Below are 20,655 nucleotides of genomic sequence, written 5' to 3' on the forward strand. Positions count from 1 at the left end.
GTTTTGACTCACCTGCTCCTTTGTCCGACAATGTGAATACAATTATTATTATCATTTAGTTATCATATTATGGATAAATAAAGCAGACTTCAAATCAGCAGGAGCTTCTTCGGTTCCGCTGTGCCGAGGCTCCGCCCATCGACTGCCGTCATTGGCTCTCGTAACGTCAGTGGCGGCAGATTTGAACTGATAATACAGAGCGATGTGGCTTCAGTCCGCTAAAAACACGCAACAGCCACAGCGGATATAAAGCAGACCGGACATTTGTGGAGTCTGACAACCCTACTTTTAACCTTACTTACTTTTTTAAGATGGTATTTTTATTATTAAAGCAACATTATTTTGTCCGGTTTGGGAACTACAGTGTCTGGCTGAGCAAAAATGCATTGATCTGTATTTATAAAAAATTGTACTGGTCGACTGATATTAACCTGAATGCAAATGTGACTTTGGCAAATAAAGAGCACATCAGACGACCCTAAAATAGGCTAATTGGTTAAACATGCTTAATTGTGCTAAATACACAGGATGACGTTCAGCAGAGTGCCATTTGGGTGTTAAAAGCTGTGTTGCCGAAAAGACTTCATGTTTTAATGTTTCTTCAGCAGTATTTTTATTTTTGTTGAATGTAATGCTTTGCTTTGAATATTCTATGTAAATGAATATAATAATATGATATTCATGTGTCACAAAAATGACTGTAAGTGTCCACCAGCTCAGAGCAGAGTTGACATATTCATTTAATTTCTTTATAAGACACAAACAAACACAACAAAAGTTGATGCTGTGCTGTACAGAAGAGAAGGGTAAAATAAAAAGAAACCATAAAAGTAAAACTTAAAGTAAAAAAATAAAAATAAAAAAAAGAAGAAGAAGAAAAAAGTAACATAAGAGTTTATAAAAAGTAATCAATAAAAAAGAAAAGTATTACACTGATTCTCTGTAAAAGCTGAGAAAATTTATTAAGTTTGCCGCTGGGAATCCCACAATTTGGGATTCTCAGCGGCAAACTTAATGCAAATGAGATGTGAAAACTCTGTCTGGCAGCCAATGGCTGTGAAGCGCAGATGTGACGTCTGTTATGAGCGTTCGGTGAGGAGTTTCTGCTCTGATCACATCTCCATGTCTTAATGTTAGTGCAGTATGCTTGAGGCTGGCTGGATTCACGTTAATAATTTTAACAACATGAGAGGCATCATAAAGTAGCATTTTAAACACACACACACATACATACATATTAGCATGCAAAAGACAATGAACTTCCTCCTGCGGTAACTCAAACAAATCCATGTTTAATTGTGGATATCCACTGAAGTATTTTTTGTGTGTGTGTGTGTGTGTGTGTGTATATATATATATATATATATACTATTGTGTTATATATATATATATATATATATATATATATATATATAAATATATATATATGTATGTATATATATATATCTTTCTAAGTGCTAATCCACCATCTGGGCTGGATGCATACTGGATCCGGGTGACTGCAGTGTCCCTCTGATCTGGATACAGACTGGATCTGGTGGCTACGGTGACCTCGGAATAAGAGAGAAACAGACTAATATGAGCGTAGATGCCATTCTTCTAACGATGTAGCAAGTACATCGGGTGTTATGGGAAGTGTTCCTGGTTCCGGTTTACCTAATTAATGCAGCCTAAAAATCCTTTAACGGATTTGGATATTAGAAGCATATTAGTGTGTTATGTGTAAACCAGGTTAAAGAGATGGTTTTTTAATCTAGATTTAAACTGCAAGAGTGTGTCTGCCTCCCGAACAGTGTTAGGTAGGTTATTCCAGAGTTTGGGCGCTAAATAGGAGAAGGATCTGCCGCCCGCAGCTGACTTTGATATTCTAGGTATTATCAAATTGCCAGAGTTTTGAGAATGCAGCGGACGTGGAGGACTATAATGTAACAAGAGCTCGTTCAAATACTGAGGTGCTAAACCTTTCAGGGCTTTATAAGTAATAAGCAAGATTTTAAAATCTATACGATGTTTGATAGGGAGCCTGTGCAGTGTTGACAGGACCGGGCTAATATGATCATACTTCCTGGTTCTAGTAAGAACTCTAGCTGCTGTATTTTGGACTAACTGGAGTTTGTTTATTAAGCGTGCAGAACAACCACCTAATAGAGCATTACAATAATCTAACCTTGAGGTCATAAACGCATGGATTAACATTTCTGCATTTGACATTGAGAGCATAGGCCGTAATTTAGATATATTTTTGAGATGGAAAAAATGCAGTTTTACAAATGCTAGAAACGTGGCTTTCTAAGGAAAGGTTGCTATCAAATAGCACACCTAGGTTCCTAACTGATGACGAAGAATTGAGAGAGCAGCCATCAAGTCTTAGACAGCGTTCTAGGTCATTACATGCAGAGCTTTTAGGCCCTATAATTAACACCTCTGTTTTTTTTTCACCTCTGTTTTTTCAGACTGGTCATAAAGTTTTTTTATATCGACTATGCATTCTGTTAGTTTTTTAAATTGGTATGTTTCGCCGGGCCGCGAAGAAATATAGAGCTGAGTATCATCAGCATAACAGTGAAAGCTAACACTGTGTTTCCTGATGTTATCTCCCAAGGGTAACATGTAAAGTGTGAAGAGTAACGGCCCTAGTACTGAGCCTTGAGGTACTCCATACTGCACTTGTGAACGATATGATACCTCTTCATTCACTTCTATGAATTGATGGCAGTCATACAAGTATAATTTAAACCATGCTAATGCACTTCCATTAATGCCAGCAACGTTTTCTAGTCTATGCAAAAGAATGGTGTGGTCAATAGTGTCGAACGCAGCACTAAGATCCAATATGAATGTTCCAAAGTGAGGTAAACTTCAACAGATTTCCCCTGCTCAGGGAGTAGGGAGCAATGAACACTGTGTAGGGAGCATGTCAATGGGAATACAGTTCATGCACGGAGCTCTCTTCTAACAAGCTGATTATCTGAATCAGGTGTGTTAACAAAGAGAGACGTGCAAAATATGCAGAGCTGGGGGGGCGTGAGGACTGGAATTAAGAACCGCTGGTGTAGCGGCTAGTCGATGAATTACAGTTTTAGTCACTTCCATGTTGGTTTCACTAGAGAGAGCGGGAGGTTGCCACTAGAGTATAACATGAACTCAAGATGCCTTGAAAGTGGACAAAATTGGCTTTTTTTTTGACAAAATGTGTTTAGGGTTCAGATTGCGCTTTATGTGGAGAATAATGCATGGCAATCAGTTATTTTTTTCTTTTTTTCTTTTTTAAGCGGCGTTTATCTTTTTTGCAAATGAATTCTTCATATATACATATAAGATAAAATATATATAGGCTATTCCTTTTTTTTCTATTGAAGCAGCTGGAGGATTTATGTTATTTTTAAAATTCTGAATCTCACTTATACAGGGTGGGTAATATTTTTGTAAATTCAGTTGTTATATTGTCTTGTGGACTGTGAGAAAAAAAAAAAAATATATGATCCTCTTCTTCTATTAGAATTATTCTGCAATGTGTATGTCAACAAACACAGTCAACTCACCACACAGACCTGACACAGTCTCCACGACAGCTCTGCTCTGGACTTCTCAGGATTACTGGGGGAAGTCGTGGCCTAGTGGTTAGAGAGTTTGACTCCTAATCCTAAGGTTGTGGGTTTGAGTCTCGGGCCGGCAATACCACGACTGAGGGGCCCTTGAGCAAGGCACCGAACCCCCAACTGCGCCTCGGGTGCCGCAGCATAAATGATACCCACTGCTCCGGGTGTGTGTTCACGGTGTGTGTGTGCAGTTTGGATGGGTTAGATGCAGAGCACCAGTTCTGAGTATGGGTCACGTCACGTCACTTTCACAAAGTCACAGATCATCCACTTCACCTAAATAATGTCCATGCATTGTGCCTGATTTGTTTTTGGTTTTGTTTTTTGTTTGTTTTTTTCAGCGTGTATATATGTACAATATGTACAGGTTTTATTAGTATTATGGGGACAGAATTGGCATCTCAGTGTAGTAAAACATCATAACAGCCCTTGATGTTTCTGGATATTTGAAATGAAATTTAAAAGCTTAGTCATCCAGAAACTGAACCCAGAGATGCTGATACAGAGAATTTCATTTGCCTTAAACCCTTAATCTTGATGCTACTGCTGTTGATGTGGATCAGTTTTAAGAGGACAGTTATGAATGCAGACACACAGGCAACTTCCCAGTGAAAGAATTACACACTGATCTGACAGTGTAATTTCTATCCAGACAGAAACGTGCCTCCATTAATCCTAAATTTACACGTTTTGAGATTTGACGGTCACATTTTGTGTTCCTCCAAGCATATAATCAATACTTCTAATGAAAAATAATAATGCTACGGTACAATTATCCTAAAATGTCAGAGTCACTTTTCAGACTGCTGCCAAATGAAATTCAAATGATTTGTCATTATGCACATTTTTATTTCTACAAAATACAGATGAAAAATCATAACAATTACACCGTATATCAGTGCTATATCAGTGATTAAAGGAGTAGTTCACTTACAAATCAAGACTGTGTCATTGTTCTCACACATTAGCGTGTTCGTATGACAGATCAGTGACCAATAGATGTATTAAACTGATCAAAAGTGACAGTAAAGACATTTATAATACTAGAAAATATTTATATTTCAAATAAATGCTGTTCTTCTGAACTTTCTATTCATCTGTGAATCCTAAAAAAATCTAATGTATCACGGTTTCCACAATTTATATTGTTGTGTTAAACTGTGTTCAACATTGATAATAATCAGAAATGTTTCTTGAGCAGCAAATCATCATATTAGAATGATTTCTGAAGATCATGTGACACTGAAGACTGGAGTAATGATGCTGAAAATACAGCTGCACATCACAGAAATACATTACAGTTTAACAGAGATTCACACAGAAATCATCTCTTTTACATTCTAATAATATATCTGTATTTTTGCTGTATTTTTTATTAGATTATTGCAGAGGAGAGCAGAATAGACTTCTTTAAAAATATTTCTAACTTTTGAATGCTAATGATAATGATGTGTTTTTGTGCAGGTCTCCGGAGGGAAAATGTTCCACTGATTTTTGTTCCTGCAACCTCAAAGTAAGATCAATACACACATTCATATTCTCTCTCTCTCTCTCACACACACACACACACACAGTGTTTGAGGCTCGTGGTTGGTGAGTTAGTGGTGGTTAGTTTGGTTGTGATGACATCAGAGACAGAAGATGAATCTGGCTGAAGGCTCTGATAGATCTGTGACTGTGTGTGTGTTTCTGAAGACGTCCCGCGGAGACGCTGATCAGCGCTGATTCGTCACACTCTCGTCTCTGTAATGTGCTGTCGGTTCTTGTGTTGGATCTTGACATCTTGCAGATGTTGCTGAGATCTGCTGATGATCGATCACTTGTGTTCATTGGCCTCAGATCCGCTTCAGAACGTGTGTCATCTGAACAGATCTGCCCCACACACACTCACATTCATCTTTAATCAAGTACAAGACCCTCATTACACTCACTGTCTTCTTTCAGGTCCTCTCCTCCCTGCTGTTCTTGACAGTTCATTTAACCTGTTTTATTTAAAATCAATTCTTTAAAATCATATTCTGTAGTGAAGTTTGAGACAGTAGCATTGCATGATTTGGGGGGGAAATGCATATCTATCATATATATATATATATATATACACACACACACACACACACACACACACACAGAGAGAGAGTTTTGAACAGTGGATGTTTGAGAGTGTCACTGGTCACGTGACGTTCAGAGCTCGTGTGATTGGCTCAGAAGAGTCTGGCAGCAGTAGTGAGCACAGGTGACTCCAGCCAAGCAGCTGTCATTGAGATGAATGTGTGAGAGATCAGAGCTCCTCCGGCTCGACAGAGACCTGGATTCACCGCAGACCAGCGAGATTCACCAGATCCTGCCTCTGTAGCCTCGTTTTCCTTCACTGAATTCGTTTAGCCGCTACCCTTCTCTCTTTACCGGATTCGTGTCTCAACATTGTTCTTCTATTGACTCTAAAGGTCTAATTAACATATGCACAAAAACACGAGAGATAATTATTTCTGCACAGTCACGATTCAGAAAACTCCGATAATTGAATTCTTCTCTTCATTTCCCTTAAAAACCCGAGCCAGCGGTCCAGACGCGGCTCTCTGAAGTTAATTATCTTCATTATGGAATCATGGAAACTTCTCCAGAATAACTCATTACACAACTTCACCAACTTCCTCAGTTTGCTTTGAGATCCGCACACGAATCCTGCTCTTACAGGGATTTATTGACGGATAAGTTTTTTTAGTTTGAAGAATTAGATGTCAGAAATGATATATGCTATACTGCTGAATAAACTTCACATGCAAATAAAACTCAACTAAAGAAATTATTTCAGATAATTTATAACACACACACACACACACACACTGATTTGTTGTTGGTTTTATTTTTATATTTATTAATTTCTTTATTATTTATTTTTAACTCTATACTGAAGCATCTCCCAAACAATCCCAGCAGTCCGACAGTGTATATATATATATATATATATATATATATATATATATATATATTTATTTTTTTTATTTATTTATTTTTTTAATTCACATTATTGTGTTTGCATAACAGCATAACAACCATTCGCATCTTAAATAAAATAAAAAGTTTAGGTTTCTAACCTAATACTTGTATTTATATTACATGTAATATTTTTTTATATTTATATTTTATTTTTTATTAGTTGACACTGTAACACTTTCAATTTTTGTTTGTGAGTTGAAATGTTAAAATTAATAATACTGAAAGCAAAGTAAAAGCAAATTAAAACCAGGCCTCTGAACTGGTTCAAGGAATGAAAACGAAAACCAGAAATGAATAAAATTTTGACAGGAACAGAACCAGAACTAGAAACAAAATAAAATTCTATAGTTCCAAACAGAATCAAAGATTTGAAATGGCCATTAAACGGTTAATAACGTTATTTTATTGTCCCATTTTATATTTGAAATTTGCTGTCAACCAATCAGGAATTCCAGTAGTACGGCTGACGTATCTAACGCGTGAAATGCACTGTGTTATGTGAGAAAGTGTTGATTTTAAATAAAGACACATAACTGTTTCCTGTTAGAACACAACAAACTTGTGTGAAAATTTTACTTTCGCTTAGCAACATTACATACTTCATGTGAGGGAAGAAAAACAAGAAAGAAAAATACCTGCCCAGAGCACCTCCCAGTTGTCACCACATAAAATACAAGGATAAAAAACTACAAGAGACACTGCTTAATAATTTAACAGCTTTTAACAGAGCAGAGAAAAAATAAATAAATACAAATATAACACCTAAGTCCAACAGAAAAACATTGTGGTAAGAGTGCTTTTCAACAAGAAACACTTCAGAAATAGTTGTAATTACATTTATCAGGACTCATAGGATCTTTAAAAAACTAATCCAAATTGCAAGCTAAATCCAACCCTGTGGATATTTATATAATTTTGAAATGTGTGTGCGAACCCACAACCTCATGCCCAAACGGAGCCCATATCGCTAACTGGCAGTATACCTTCACCGAGCTTTGAAAGGGTCATTTATATTATCATAATATATGTCTTCATTTACTCCACAAACAGGGTTGATTGCCCAGCAGCAGCATCACATATTGGTGTAAATCACTAATTTCTGTTATTGGATGACCTACTCAAAAAAAAAAAAAAAAACACAACAGGAGAAACATCAACAGAGAGAAAGAGGAGAGCCGCCAGCAGCTGAATTTGTCTTGACAAAATTAGACCAACGAGATCTAAAAGCTGCTCAATTTGTTGCCGTGCCGGCAAATGTGTTTGTTTATTTATTTATTTTTTTTAATTTTCTAATTTAAAATTCTATTTTTTTTTTTTTTTTTTGATTTTATTTAAATATATGTTTTTTAGCGGACAGCACCGTCTTTGATTTTGCACAACTGTTATATTCTGTGAACTGTCAAAAGTGCAAAGCAAAAGAAAAAGTTTACAAAATAATGTTATTAATCATTATTTTTTCTAGGCAAACTGGTTTCGGAACGATTATAATACAGAGGAACAGAAACGTTAAAATATCAGTTCTGCTCAGAGGGAACGGATTGGATTTATAATTTATTTATTTTTTATCAAGCCCTTATTAAAACTAAATACAAGTATTGTAAAAGACTGTAAAATAATAATAATAATAATAATAATAATAATAATAATAATAATAATAATAATAAAATAAATAAATGTCAAATGTAAACATAAACAAATTTACTGAAGATAAATTAAAACTAAAAAATTAAAAGGTAATTTAAAATATTAATAAACACAATAATGCGATATATATATATATATATATATATATATATATATATATATATATATATATATATATATATATATATATATATATATATATATATAATAAAATACATTATATATATATATATATTTTTTTTATTTAACTATTATTATTATTATTTTTTTTTTTGGACTCAAGCTTGAGAGATGGGTCCCGTTCTTCGTATGTCGCTAACTTAGTTAGCTGGATTTGATTGTTAATGATTTAGCATGATTTTGAATAGTTTGGTTCTTCGAAGCTCATCCCAGAGTAGTTGTCATAGCAACAGGTCCGTAAACTTAAACCTGCTCAGCTTATTTCATGTAAACAGGATTAGATCGTATCTTTTTAAGCAGAATTAATACTTAAAATATGTCCGCTACCACCGATACTTTATAACAAGAGCATCCTACTGATCCAGCGACAATAATTTAAAATAATAATAATTAAAAAATGAATTTAAAGATAATATAATAATGTCATGTAGTCTTAAACACAGCCAGTTTTACTCACTGAAAGATTTATTTGTCATTAAATTATAACTTCATAACTGTATCCGAGTCTTACACACATGCTATACAGATAATAGAGTCGTGCATTAATTTGAGTGATGACAGATATTATGGGCGTGGCTTGATGGAGCGCAGGAGACGCAGATTACATGATCTCGACCTTTAAGAAACTTTCATTAATGCTGTCACATAACAAATCTGTTCAAATATAAAATTAAATGAATTGCTAATTACTACATTGAAATACAAATGTAAAGCCTGTATTAATATTAGAACTCGTGAATATAAATAATTGAGAATCATGTAAATTAAAATAAAATAAAAACAGTGCACATTTAATTTATCTAGTCAAGGCAAGGCACTTTTATTTATAGAGCACATTTCAAACAGCCACTGCTGACCAAAGTGCTGTACAATCAGTTCAGACCATATAAAATACATAAATACATCAGCAGACACAAACACATCATAACCCATCATAAAAACACATCATAAAATTACATTTAACCACAGCCAAAGAGAAAAAATAAGTCTTTAGTGAAGATTTAAAACTATCAACAGTTGGAAGGCAACCTTAGGTGTTCCGGCAAATCATTCCACAGACGCGGAGCAGCAACAGAAAAGGCACGATCACCTTTTAATTTCAGTCTAGATCATGGCACAGTGAGCATCAACTTGTTCGAGGAGCTTAAGGATCTAGAACATTTCCGGTGGAGAAGGTCTGTAATGTATTGAGGAGCTTGGCCATTTAACCCCTTAAACACATACAACAATACCTTGAACTTGACACGGTATGCAACGGTATTAACCAGTGAAGCGAAGCAAGAACAGGTAAAATATGTTCCCTCTTTCGAGTACCAGTAAGAAGCCTGGCGGCAGCGTTTTGTACCATTTGTGGGCGTGATAAGGAAGTCTTAGCCACCCCAAGGTACAGCGAGTTACAATAATAAACGCCTGGATGAAATAAAGGCGTGAATCACTGTCTCCAAATCTTTTACTGTTAAAAATGCTTTTAATTTTGCAATAGATCTCAAATGATAAAAGCTACTCCTCACCACTGAGTTAATTTGTTTGTCAAATTTAAGGCCGTTATCAAAAATCACTCCCAGATTTTTGGTATAAGCATGAGAATTCTCACTTAAAGGACCCAGTTGTTTTTTTTATTCTGTATATTAGAAGCTGGTGATCCAAAAACTACAATTTCGGTTTTAGAGTCATTAAATGTTAAAAAAAATTAGCTGCCAGCCAGCCTCTTACCTCCTCAAGACAGTTCAACAAAGACTTCATGTCATAATTATCCCCATTTTTTAAAGGGAGATACACCTGTGTATCATCCGCATAAAAGTGATATGGAATATTGTGCTTTCAAAAAATCGAGCCTAAAGGGAGCAAATACAGCGAAAACAACAGCGGGCCCAAAATAGACCCCTGAGGTACACCACAAGTTAATGGTACAGAAGAGGAAGAAAAATTCCCAATCTCCACAGAAAATGTTCTATCAGAAATATACGATTTAAACCAATTCAATGCGGTACCTTGAATACCTACGCAATTACTCAACCGCTCAAGCAAGATAGCATGATCAATTGTTTCAAATGCAGCACTGAGGTCCAGAAGGAACAAAATTGCACAGTTACCCGAATCCACAGCCAGCAAAAGATCATTCAACACCTTCAGCAAAGCTGACTCAGTACTGTAATGTTGTCTGAAACCAGACTGAAATTTATCTAACAAATTATTCTCACTTAAAAATACCGTCAATTGATGGAAAACAGCTTTTTCCATTACTTTTGATAAAAAAATTTAATTTTGAAATTGGACCATAGTTATCTAAAATATAAGGATCTGAACTGGCCTTTTTGCGGAGTGGATTCACTACTGCGTGTTTCAGAATTGATGGAACAGTGCCTTGAGATAGGCTGCTATTTATAATTGTTAAAACAAAAGGTTCAAGTACACATAACACTTCCCTAAAAAGACGTGGAGGCACCACATCCAAGGAGCAAGAGGAAAGCTTCATTTTATTGAAAAGCTCTACAAGAAAAGTAGAAGAAATAGGCTCAAACTCAGTTAAGCAGGCCGAACATGGGTCATTGACAGGTGCGTTCAAATCAAACTTGGGGATACAAGAACGAATAGTATTAATTTTATCCACAAAAAAAAAAAAAATCAAAAATGAATCACAAATTGTAGGTGTAGCATCAGGAAATGAGAGTGAATTTGGATTTAGTACATTATGTATTGTACTAAACAGAGTCTTTGGACTGTGAGCATGCTTTGCTATCAGGTTAGAAAAATATTTTTCCCTAGCAGCCTTAACAGAGTGCTGGTAGCTCACCATGCAATGTTTCATCATTTCATAGGATACTTGGAGCTTATCTTTCTTCCACTTTCTTTCAGCTTTTATCTATTATAACATTTAGTTTTGTTCGCTTGGCTGTTTCCTTATAAAAGTCCAGAATTATGTCAAGTTTTTCGTCAGGTGTCTTTTTTAATTATATGACGTCATTAGGTTGCTGTCTTGCCGCCAGTCAATCGCTGCACTGCTGATCGTGGTTTCGAGTATCGATACATAACCCCTTTCAAACCAACCCATGAATGTGCAATTATCTCAGATAACTCAATCCAGCCATACTAATCATCAACAACAGGTGCGTTCGAAGAACCGAATTAGCCAGATCTTGATTAGCACGATGATGTCATCTGGGATGTGACATTTCATCTGGGATTTAATAAGCGACGTACGAAGAACGAGCCCCTGGTTTTTATGGAAACAATAAAGTGAAAGTGAGTAAGTAATGATCATTTTAATTTTTAGCTGAACCATCTTTAACAGAATTTCCACATGAAACTCAAGCTAGATAATACAGCGCAAGGGTTTAAACAAACTGTTACAGACGAGTGACAAAATGAGAAACGACAGAACGAACGCTCGACAGCAGATGCAGCGCAAACAGATGTGCACACATTAAAATCATCTTCAGATGAAAACAGGTCAAGCTTACGCACCTGACTGTGTCCTGCGGGACTCACAATGCATCTTTAATTAAGAAAACAATCTTCCTCCGCTCAGAGTTCACTAAACTGAGACCTACTTCTGGATTTACGTCTTCACTGCTGCTGTTTCTGAAAGTTCTTGTCTGAGGACGACATTTCATCCGTGCTTAAAGAGCCAGACTTTAGAGGAAAATCATCAGCATATGACTTACTTTGTTAAATAATTTTTTTTTTTTTTTTTTTTATGTTTAGGAGAATGGCTATGCCGCTCTTTACCGTGTAATAATCATTTAATATACAATATTTATTACACCAAATTTTTGCAGCAAGCATTTGTTTGGTCAGTCCATCAGTCTTTGAGACTTTTTTTTTAACGTCTTTTTTTTTTTTTTTTTTTTTTTTTTGGTCCTTGAACAATTGTCCATTTATTAGATTGTGTCAGATTAATTTAAATATATAGTAATTTATCAGTTCTGGTAGTAACTGATTACATGTAAACATACGTGGATTCTAAACAGATTCTAAAAATTAAGTACTTGTTCATAATTCATAGAGCAGTCAATTATTCATAATTTATTGATTCAAAAAAATCCTACTGTGTCATACCATTTATCTTTGACTGTATGTTGTATAAATACATTTGTAAACCAGACTTATGCGTTTGAGGGGAAATAGCTGAGCTATTCACTCACGGTCAGCTCACTAATGTCATGTTTAATGCATTTTTTGATGTTGATATAAAAAATTTAATATATTTTCTTTCTCTTATTTTATTTTTTTTTTTAAATATCAATAAGAATAATATCAATATTTAATGATAAATGTAAAGTTGGCCAAAAACAAAGTAATATAAAAGTAATCTAAAAAGTAGTTATAGTACATTACCTAATATGAGTAATTTAAATGACTTTTTATCATATAATCTGTAATATATAATCAGTAACGGACAAGAGTTTGTAATCCACCCAGCATGAGATGATGAACTGTAATCAGGTGAGCTTGCAATGAGCTGCAGGTTCTTTGAGAGAAACTCTGAAGTAGTTCTGGGAAAAGTCTCAGTTCTGGTAAACTTCCAGTCAGATAAGAACGGGGCCCAAATTATTTTACATTGTTGAAAATATCAAATGTTTTAATAATCTCATTCAGTACGTCACTCAAGAGCAATTTACTCAGCTTGATATGAAAGTCTCTGAGTGTGTGTTATTCTGTATGAAGTGATTTGAGGCTTTAATGGAGGTCTTGTTAATTTGCGTCTCGCTCTTAGTCCACTTTAACTGAAGAGAGAAGAGCTTGTACAGAGATTTGTCTTGATTGACTCAAGAAAGTATGGATTCTAATGAGTGCCGTGTGTCGGACTTCAAATCATAATGCTTAGGTTTTTAAAATGTGAGAAGCAATTTTGTGGAACATGCAATTTTCTTTTTTGCCTTTTTTTTTTTTTAAAATGTGGGGGGTTTTTTTTAGATCTCTATTTTTCAGTAAAAGTGACTCTCAATCAAGCTTCCAGATCATTTTGTTATTATACGTTACTCCATGAACCTCCTGGAGAACAGGAGCCTTTTCTAGCAGCAGCACTTCTGAATTCACGAGGCCCCAGACATTTAGATGGAGAGGAGACCACAGAGCAGGGCTGTGCAATGTTGGGGAAAAACACACACACACACACACACACACACACACACACACACACACACACACACACACACACACACACACACACTCACACACACTCACACAAACACACACACACAAAAGCATTGCAATGTTATTATTTTTATGCCATAGAGAAATAATGAAGATTATAAAAGATTTTTAAATAAATAAATAATAATAATAATAATAATAATAATAATAATAATAATAATAATAATAAATAACTTTTATCACAAGTTTTATTCATTCAGTAAAATAATAATATTATTTATTTATTTGTTTTGTTTGTTTATTTGTTTGTTTTGTTTTTTGGAAACACACACACACACACACACACACACACACACACACACACATACACACACACACACACACACATATATATATATATATATATATATATATATATATATATATATATATATATATATATATATAACATTATTAAACATTACCCAATCTGGACAAAGTAACAGATGTTCTCTCACTTACATTGTTGAAATGAATTCAGTTAGAATACTAAGAATATGTAGAGCTTACTATTCAAATGAAATCAGTATCAACAAACTCTTTCATCTTTCCAGTGCAAAGGAAACACAGAAGCTGCATCTGAAGTGGCATCAGATGTATTTACAGACTGTTTGATGAAGCTGATGTGCCATAAATGCATTTACACTGCACAATTTCAAACGCAAAAGAATTTTATAAGATTAATGTTTCAACTATATATAATATACAAATAAGAAATGTTGGGAAAATGCAATGACAGTTTAAATATGAAACCAAATCATTCAGTCATTTAGTCATTCAACAGATTTGTTCAAACGGCTGATTCATTCAGAAATGAAGCAAGTGACTACTGTCTTTATGAATGGGTTACTGAATCATTGATAAAATTCATTCAAAAACGAAACACCGCTGTGTGGCTCGGAGACACAAAACAGTTCGTCTGTGGTTTTGATTGGAACTATTTTCAACAGCGTAATTGAGCAAAAATAGTCAACATTGTGTCTAAGATGTAAGTCACTTAACTTTAACTTATTGTTTATTAAACTGCTACTGTATAAAATCAGATTGCAATCAAGTTGAAAAATTTTGGCCGTGCAATGCTGCGTACCTAAACCATATTATAAATGTATGTATTTATTTATTTATTTATTTATTTTCTGCACAGTATGCATCTATAACTTTCTGTTCTGGCACGATATAAATACATTATCAGTCACTGTAAGTGTGACGTCAAAACAGAAAAATCCCTGGCCGGTCGAGTATATAATCAAGTGAATATGGTGAAATAAGTGGAACATGTAGCGGTAACTATAACTATAAGTATATCAGTGTCCAAACCAAAGCACATTATCGTTCTGTTTCTTCAAACTCTCACTGCAGTTTTGTTGTTTGTGCCACTTTAAATGCTCAAGAATGGCTGCTTACTTTTCTTATAGTCCATCATCTGAAAAAACGAGAAAAAAAAAAAAGTTCTGGAAGTGATTCCAACCAAATATTTGTGCTGTCTGTGTCATTAAAGTTTTAATAATTCAATAAAAACAGCAAACTCCATATCACAATTGTATATTCAGTAGTCACCTGTGCTTCACACCCGCTGCGTCCCATGAAGGAAAAGCTCTGAGAAATCTGATATTTCTGAGTCTGCAGGAGGAAGGCCGGCCTGTCATCGCAGAATTCCTGGAGAACGGTGAGTCGTCCTCTGTCCTCCCGCCCGCTTCCCTCCGCAGCTAATAAAGAGTAACTCTTTATCTCAAACAGGTTTTTAATATCAGAGGAACAAAATTAAGTTGACCCCGTCACAAAGCCTCGGGACTGACGGTGAAGTGTAAGCCGGCCTTCTCCTCTAATCTAGCTCCTACCGCGCTCCCCTCAGACGCCGATAAGACCTCCCTTGTGCTAGTGCTAAGACTAATGAAGATCTTATCTTGTTTCAATAGTAGATATTAACATGTCCTCATCAAATCCACAACCCTCGGCCTCCCTCAAATCAGCTCCAAACAATGCCTCGCCGACGGATTCCGAAAAATGAGCTTTCCTTCATTTTCTGGCATTGAAATTCGTCAAACGCTCATCAAGATTAATCAAATGCCGGCGTTCGGATCAGCGCGAGCAAACTAATATGACCTCATTGTCGAGGTTCTGAGATCCTGCGAGATCTTGACTTTCCGATGCAAAGTGTGCAGCCCAACACAGCGATACAAATCTATTTGTAGTCATTTAAAAAGTTGCAGAAATCAATTTCTTAGAAACACTGTTGATATTTGAAATCACCAAAACAGACACGCCCCTTACTGCTGATTGCCTTCAAGTGTGTTTTGGTGCTCGGTCTGATCCACTTTTAACAGGGTTTCTCAGAAATTGCTTTAAAATGAAATTCCACCTTTAAAGTACACTTGAGTTTTGATGCGATCGCTTAACGTATGCGCACAACCTTTCAAACTACGCTTCATTTAATATCATGCACGGACACTTGCTCTCAGCGTATGCACACTGGAAAGTTACATCCTTTTCCAGTGTTTGCACTGTTTCACTCTGGACGTTTTGAGTGATAAAAATGTCTTTGCTCTCTTTTAAATGTGTGCAAACGCTCATCACCATGACTGTCGAGTAATCAATTGCGTCTTCAGTAGTTCGTTATCCTTGTTGATTCTTGTTGATTATTGATTATTGTTACTGTCTTTTTGTTTCTTTTTCTACTTTGAAACAATACTTAGTGTCGCCACCTTGTGGACAAACTAATTCAAGAATCATATGCAAGCTGTACACTGTATGCAAGGTTGGAAAAGTTGGACAATATGTGCTTATTATGCTAATGATACATTTTTTTTTACCATGCAAACTGAATGCATAGTGTACATGTACAAAATTAAGTGTACTTTAGTCTTTGTATTGAATTTGTAAAAACTGGCTTGAAGTGACCGTTTGAATTTTGAAAAACCTTTGAGAAGTGGGGTATATTTTTGGGAGGATGAAAAACTCTGAATGTCTCTTCATTAAAGACTCGATAGCACTATCAAACCCAGCCGCCGAATCTTGTTCAGAATCATTCAGAGTGTGGGGTAATGTAAAAACAACTCAGCTTCACGGTGGACAGATTAAAACATTGTGCTCTCCGACTTCACAATGATAGCCACTCAGAATGTCACGATGCTTTTTGTCTGTCTGCAAATTCTGGGAAATACAAGAAAATTGCAGTTTATTAAACATAGGAGAAAAAAAAAACTGTGCAGAAATGAGGACATCCTACTATTTTCATTTTTTCCGTGTGTGTGTGTGTGTGGTTGAAAGAGGAAAAGTAAAGTATTCTGGATCTCTTATCATTGCTTGTGGCATTGGGGGAAAAAAGAGAGACAGATGAAATATTAAGTGTGAGCATGGCTGGAAGACATGGGAAATAAATGGGTTTGCTTGACAGATTTGCTTGAGATTTGGATGGATCCATTGCTGGCCTGAAAAAAAAATCAACAGATAAAAATATTACATCAAAGTGGCTTGTAAAAGACCTGATTGTTTAATCATTACAGTTATTATTATTCCTCATTTTTGTTTTTATTGAACCTTTTCCCAAAAAAGAGACCATATATGAAAAGGATTGTGTGCGGTCAGATGGTAGCGCTCACAAAATAAACCTGGTTCAGGATCCGCCTTTATTTTGTGATGTCTTTATTCATACTGAATACTCAACACATTGCGGACATGAAATATTAATGTGAGTGTAAACTGTTTTATTATATGAGTGTGGAGTTCGGTGTGAAACGACGATCAACTACAGTTTAGTTCCAAATGCATTCAGTGGCAGAATGTCACGACCCATCAGAAAAAAAGTGAGAGTGGAATTTGTTAATGATTGAATATAAAGTAAATTCACCAAAATAAGCAGAAACCGTCCACCGGGGTCAGAGGTCACACAAGCAGGACTTAGTTTTCAGTTCCTCTGGAGCTCATTTCACTCATTCAGCTCAAGTAATAGCAGGAAAGTGTATGATCGATACTGATTGATCCGAAAGACCTTGGCAATTACCCGTGTGCACAGAGCCGTGTTCTAGTGGATGCGTGACCACAGCGCAGTGCTGCAGGATTGAGTTAAAGCGGTAACTGACACCTGGACTCATCTCTCGCTTCTCATGAACGCAGAGGACTGTTGTTGTGTTGCGCTCTGCTGTCTGTCTGCCACTATTTAGACTCAGGGAAATGCGAACTGATGGGTTTGACATCCGTAAGTGCTACATTGTATAAATCGTCGCCTACATTTGACATGCAAATTTAATCAGGAAAGCTGCATATATTGTTATTTTGAATGCTGACAGCAAACACAATGCTTAAATACAGTCATCAGATCATTTTTAAAGTCTCTTTGTGTTTCTGTCATTTTGGACGCTTTCCTTTGCTTTTGATTGTTATTAAGCTACTTCTATTTGCTCGATCCTGATCTTGCTGCGTTACAGAAAATATTTTGCTGTTTTGATTAGGGCTTTGTTGATAATATTGTTTTCTCAATTTCAATCTATGCTGTTTTCAGTTGATGCACAGACAAAAACTTAACTAGACATTACCACATCTTCCATCCAATAAATCGCAATAAGCTAATATGTCAAGTCAAGTCAAGTCAAGTCACTTTATTGTCACATCACCACAGCACATGTGCCTTGGTGAGTGAAATTCTTGGGAGCGTGCACCAGAAATTTGCAGAAACAGTTAACATATAACCATACAGACTTCAACAGGTGAAAATATGCAATATGCACATACATATAGTCAGTACACACAGTGTACTATTGGACATACTTACAGTTAGCACTACACATTTTACGCAATATGTACATACATACAGTTAGCACTACACATTATACACTATACACAGAATGTACACATTCTACATTATGTAGACATATATACGCATGAAAATATGCTAAGGTGCAACAGAGTGTACGTGGGCTGGATAAAGAAATGTTATGGATGTGCATTGGATGGAATCCAGTGGTAGCAGGTAGATTATTGTGTTAAATAGTTCGGTGTTGAACTGTCAAAGTTAAAGTGCAGTGTGTGGCATACCATATTGTGGAGTATGCTGTAGGGTGTATTAGTTCAGACTGTTCATAAGTCGGATAGCCTGAGGGAAAAAACTATCCCTCAGTCGGCTAGTGCGGGATCGGATGCTGCGGAGACGTCTTCCTGAGGGCAGCAGAGAGAGCAGTCTGTGGGAAGGATGGCTGGAGTCACTGATGATCCTCCGGGATTTTCTTATACACCGCCTGGTGTAGATGTCCTGGAGGGAGGGAAGCTCACCTCCAACAATGTGGCTGGCAGTTCGCACGACCCTTTTCAGAGCTTTGCGGTTGCCAGTGGTGCTGTTTCCAAACCAGCAGTGATGCAGCCCATCAGGATGCTCTCTATAGTGCAGGTGTAGAATGTTCTGAGGATGCTGGGGCTCATTCCAAACTTCCTCAGCCGTCTCAGGAAGAAGAGGCGTTGATGTGCCTTCTTCAGCACTGCATCAGTGTGTGTAGACCAGGTGAGATCCTCACTGATGTTAACACCGAAGAACTTGAAGCTGCTTACCCGCTCCACAGGTGTCTTGTCGATGGTGATGGGGGTGTGTGTTTTCTCTGCTCTGTCTCCTGAAATCCACCACCAGCTCCTTGGTCTTGTCGATGTTTAGCGAGAGGTGGTTCTTCTGACACCATTTTGAGGGTGCTCACCTCCTCTCTGTAGGCCGTCTCATCGTTGTCGGTAATCAGGCCTATCACCGTTGTGTCATCAGCGAATTTGATGATGACGTTGGAGCTGTGTGTGGCTGTACAGTCATGTGTGTACAGGGAGTACAGGAGCGGGCTGAGGACACAGCCCTGAGGAGCACCAGTGTTGAGGGTCAGCGGGGATGAAGTGTTGTTGCCCATTCTGACCACCTGGCTTCTGCCTGTTAGGAAGTCCAGGATCCAGCTGCACAGAGATCTGTTTAGTCCCAGAGTCTGGAGCTTCGCAACAAGTGTGGCAGGCACTATGGTGTTAAATGCTGAGCTGTAGTCCACAAACAGCATTCTCACATAGGTGTTCTTATTTTCCAGGTGGGAGAGAGCAGTGTGTAGAGTGAAAGCAATAGCATGGTCTGTAGAACGGTTGCTACGATATGCAAATTGTAGCGGATCCAGTGAGACAGGCAGCACAGAGCAGATGTAGTCTCTGACGAGTCTCTCAAAACACTTACTGAAGATGGGTGTGAAAGCAACAGGCCTCCAGTCATTCAAGCATGTGATTTTATTTTTCTTTGGTATGGGCACAACGGTGGATTTTTTTTTGAAGCACGAGGGAACCACAGAGAGAGAGAGGGAGAGGTTGAAAATGTCTGTAAAAACACCGGCTAGTTGGAATGCGCATGCTCGGAGCACACGGCCTGGGATGCCATCAGGACCCGCTGCCTTGCGGATATTCACCCGTCGGAAGGATCGGGTTACACCGTGACAGAGACGGAGAGTGCACTCACCTCTTCTGCAGCAGCTGCGGGAGCGCTCTCTGTGTGGGCGGTGTTGTGAGCCTCGAAACGAGCATAAAAGTTATTAAGCTCGTCCGGTAGAGAGGCGGCAATGTTCACAGTAGCTGGTTTTTGTTCCCTTTAAAGTCTGTGATTTTATTGGTTCCCTGCCACATGCCTCTTGCATCGCTGGTGTTGAATTGTTCTTCAACTTTGTTTTTGTATTGTCTTTTTGCGGCTTTGATGGATTTCCTGAGATCGTAACTGGCTTGTTTGCGATCATCAGCGTTTCCGGATTTAAAAGCGGATGTCCGCGCTGACAAGGCTGCTCGAACATCGCTATTAATCCACGGTTTTTTGGTTGGGGTAGATGTGGATTGTTTTTGTCAGCACTACATCTTCTACACACTTCCTGATGAAACAAGTTGCAGTTTCTGAGTACGTGTCTATGTCGTCATCAGATGCTGCCCGGAACATGTCCCAGTCCACGTGATCAAAACAGTCTTGTAGTATAGCGTCTGATTGGTCCGACCAGCACTGAATTGTCCTGAGGGCGGGTGCTTCCCGTTTCAGTTTCTGCCTATAAGCAGGCAGCAGCAGAATGGAAGAGTGATCCGATTTGCCGAAAGGTGGGCGTGGGAGAGATTTGTA

The 20,655-nt window shown here is 37.1% G+C and overlaps 1 protein-coding gene across 42 annotated transcripts in view; it reads left to right on the top strand.

Moving 5' to 3' along the window:
• LOC109099286 (receptor-type tyrosine-protein phosphatase delta-like) overlaps positions 1-20,655 on the top strand; it is a 310,570-nt gene that overhangs the window by 126,552 nt on the left and 163,363 nt on the right. For all 42 annotated transcript variants that reach the window (XM_042728811.1, XM_042728810.1, XM_042728817.1 and 39 more), the window contains exon 6: positions 5,064-5,112. The gene's annotated coding sequence lies outside the window, so the exon portion shown is untranslated. The remainder of the gene's footprint in view (positions 1-5,063; positions 5,113-20,655) is intronic.

Source organism: Cyprinus carpio, chromosome B7 (genome assembly GCF_018340385.1).
Source record: "Cyprinus carpio isolate SPL01 chromosome B7, ASM1834038v1, whole genome shotgun sequence".
Classification (NCBI taxonomy): Eukaryota; Metazoa; Chordata; class Actinopteri; order Cypriniformes; family Cyprinidae; genus Cyprinus; species Cyprinus carpio.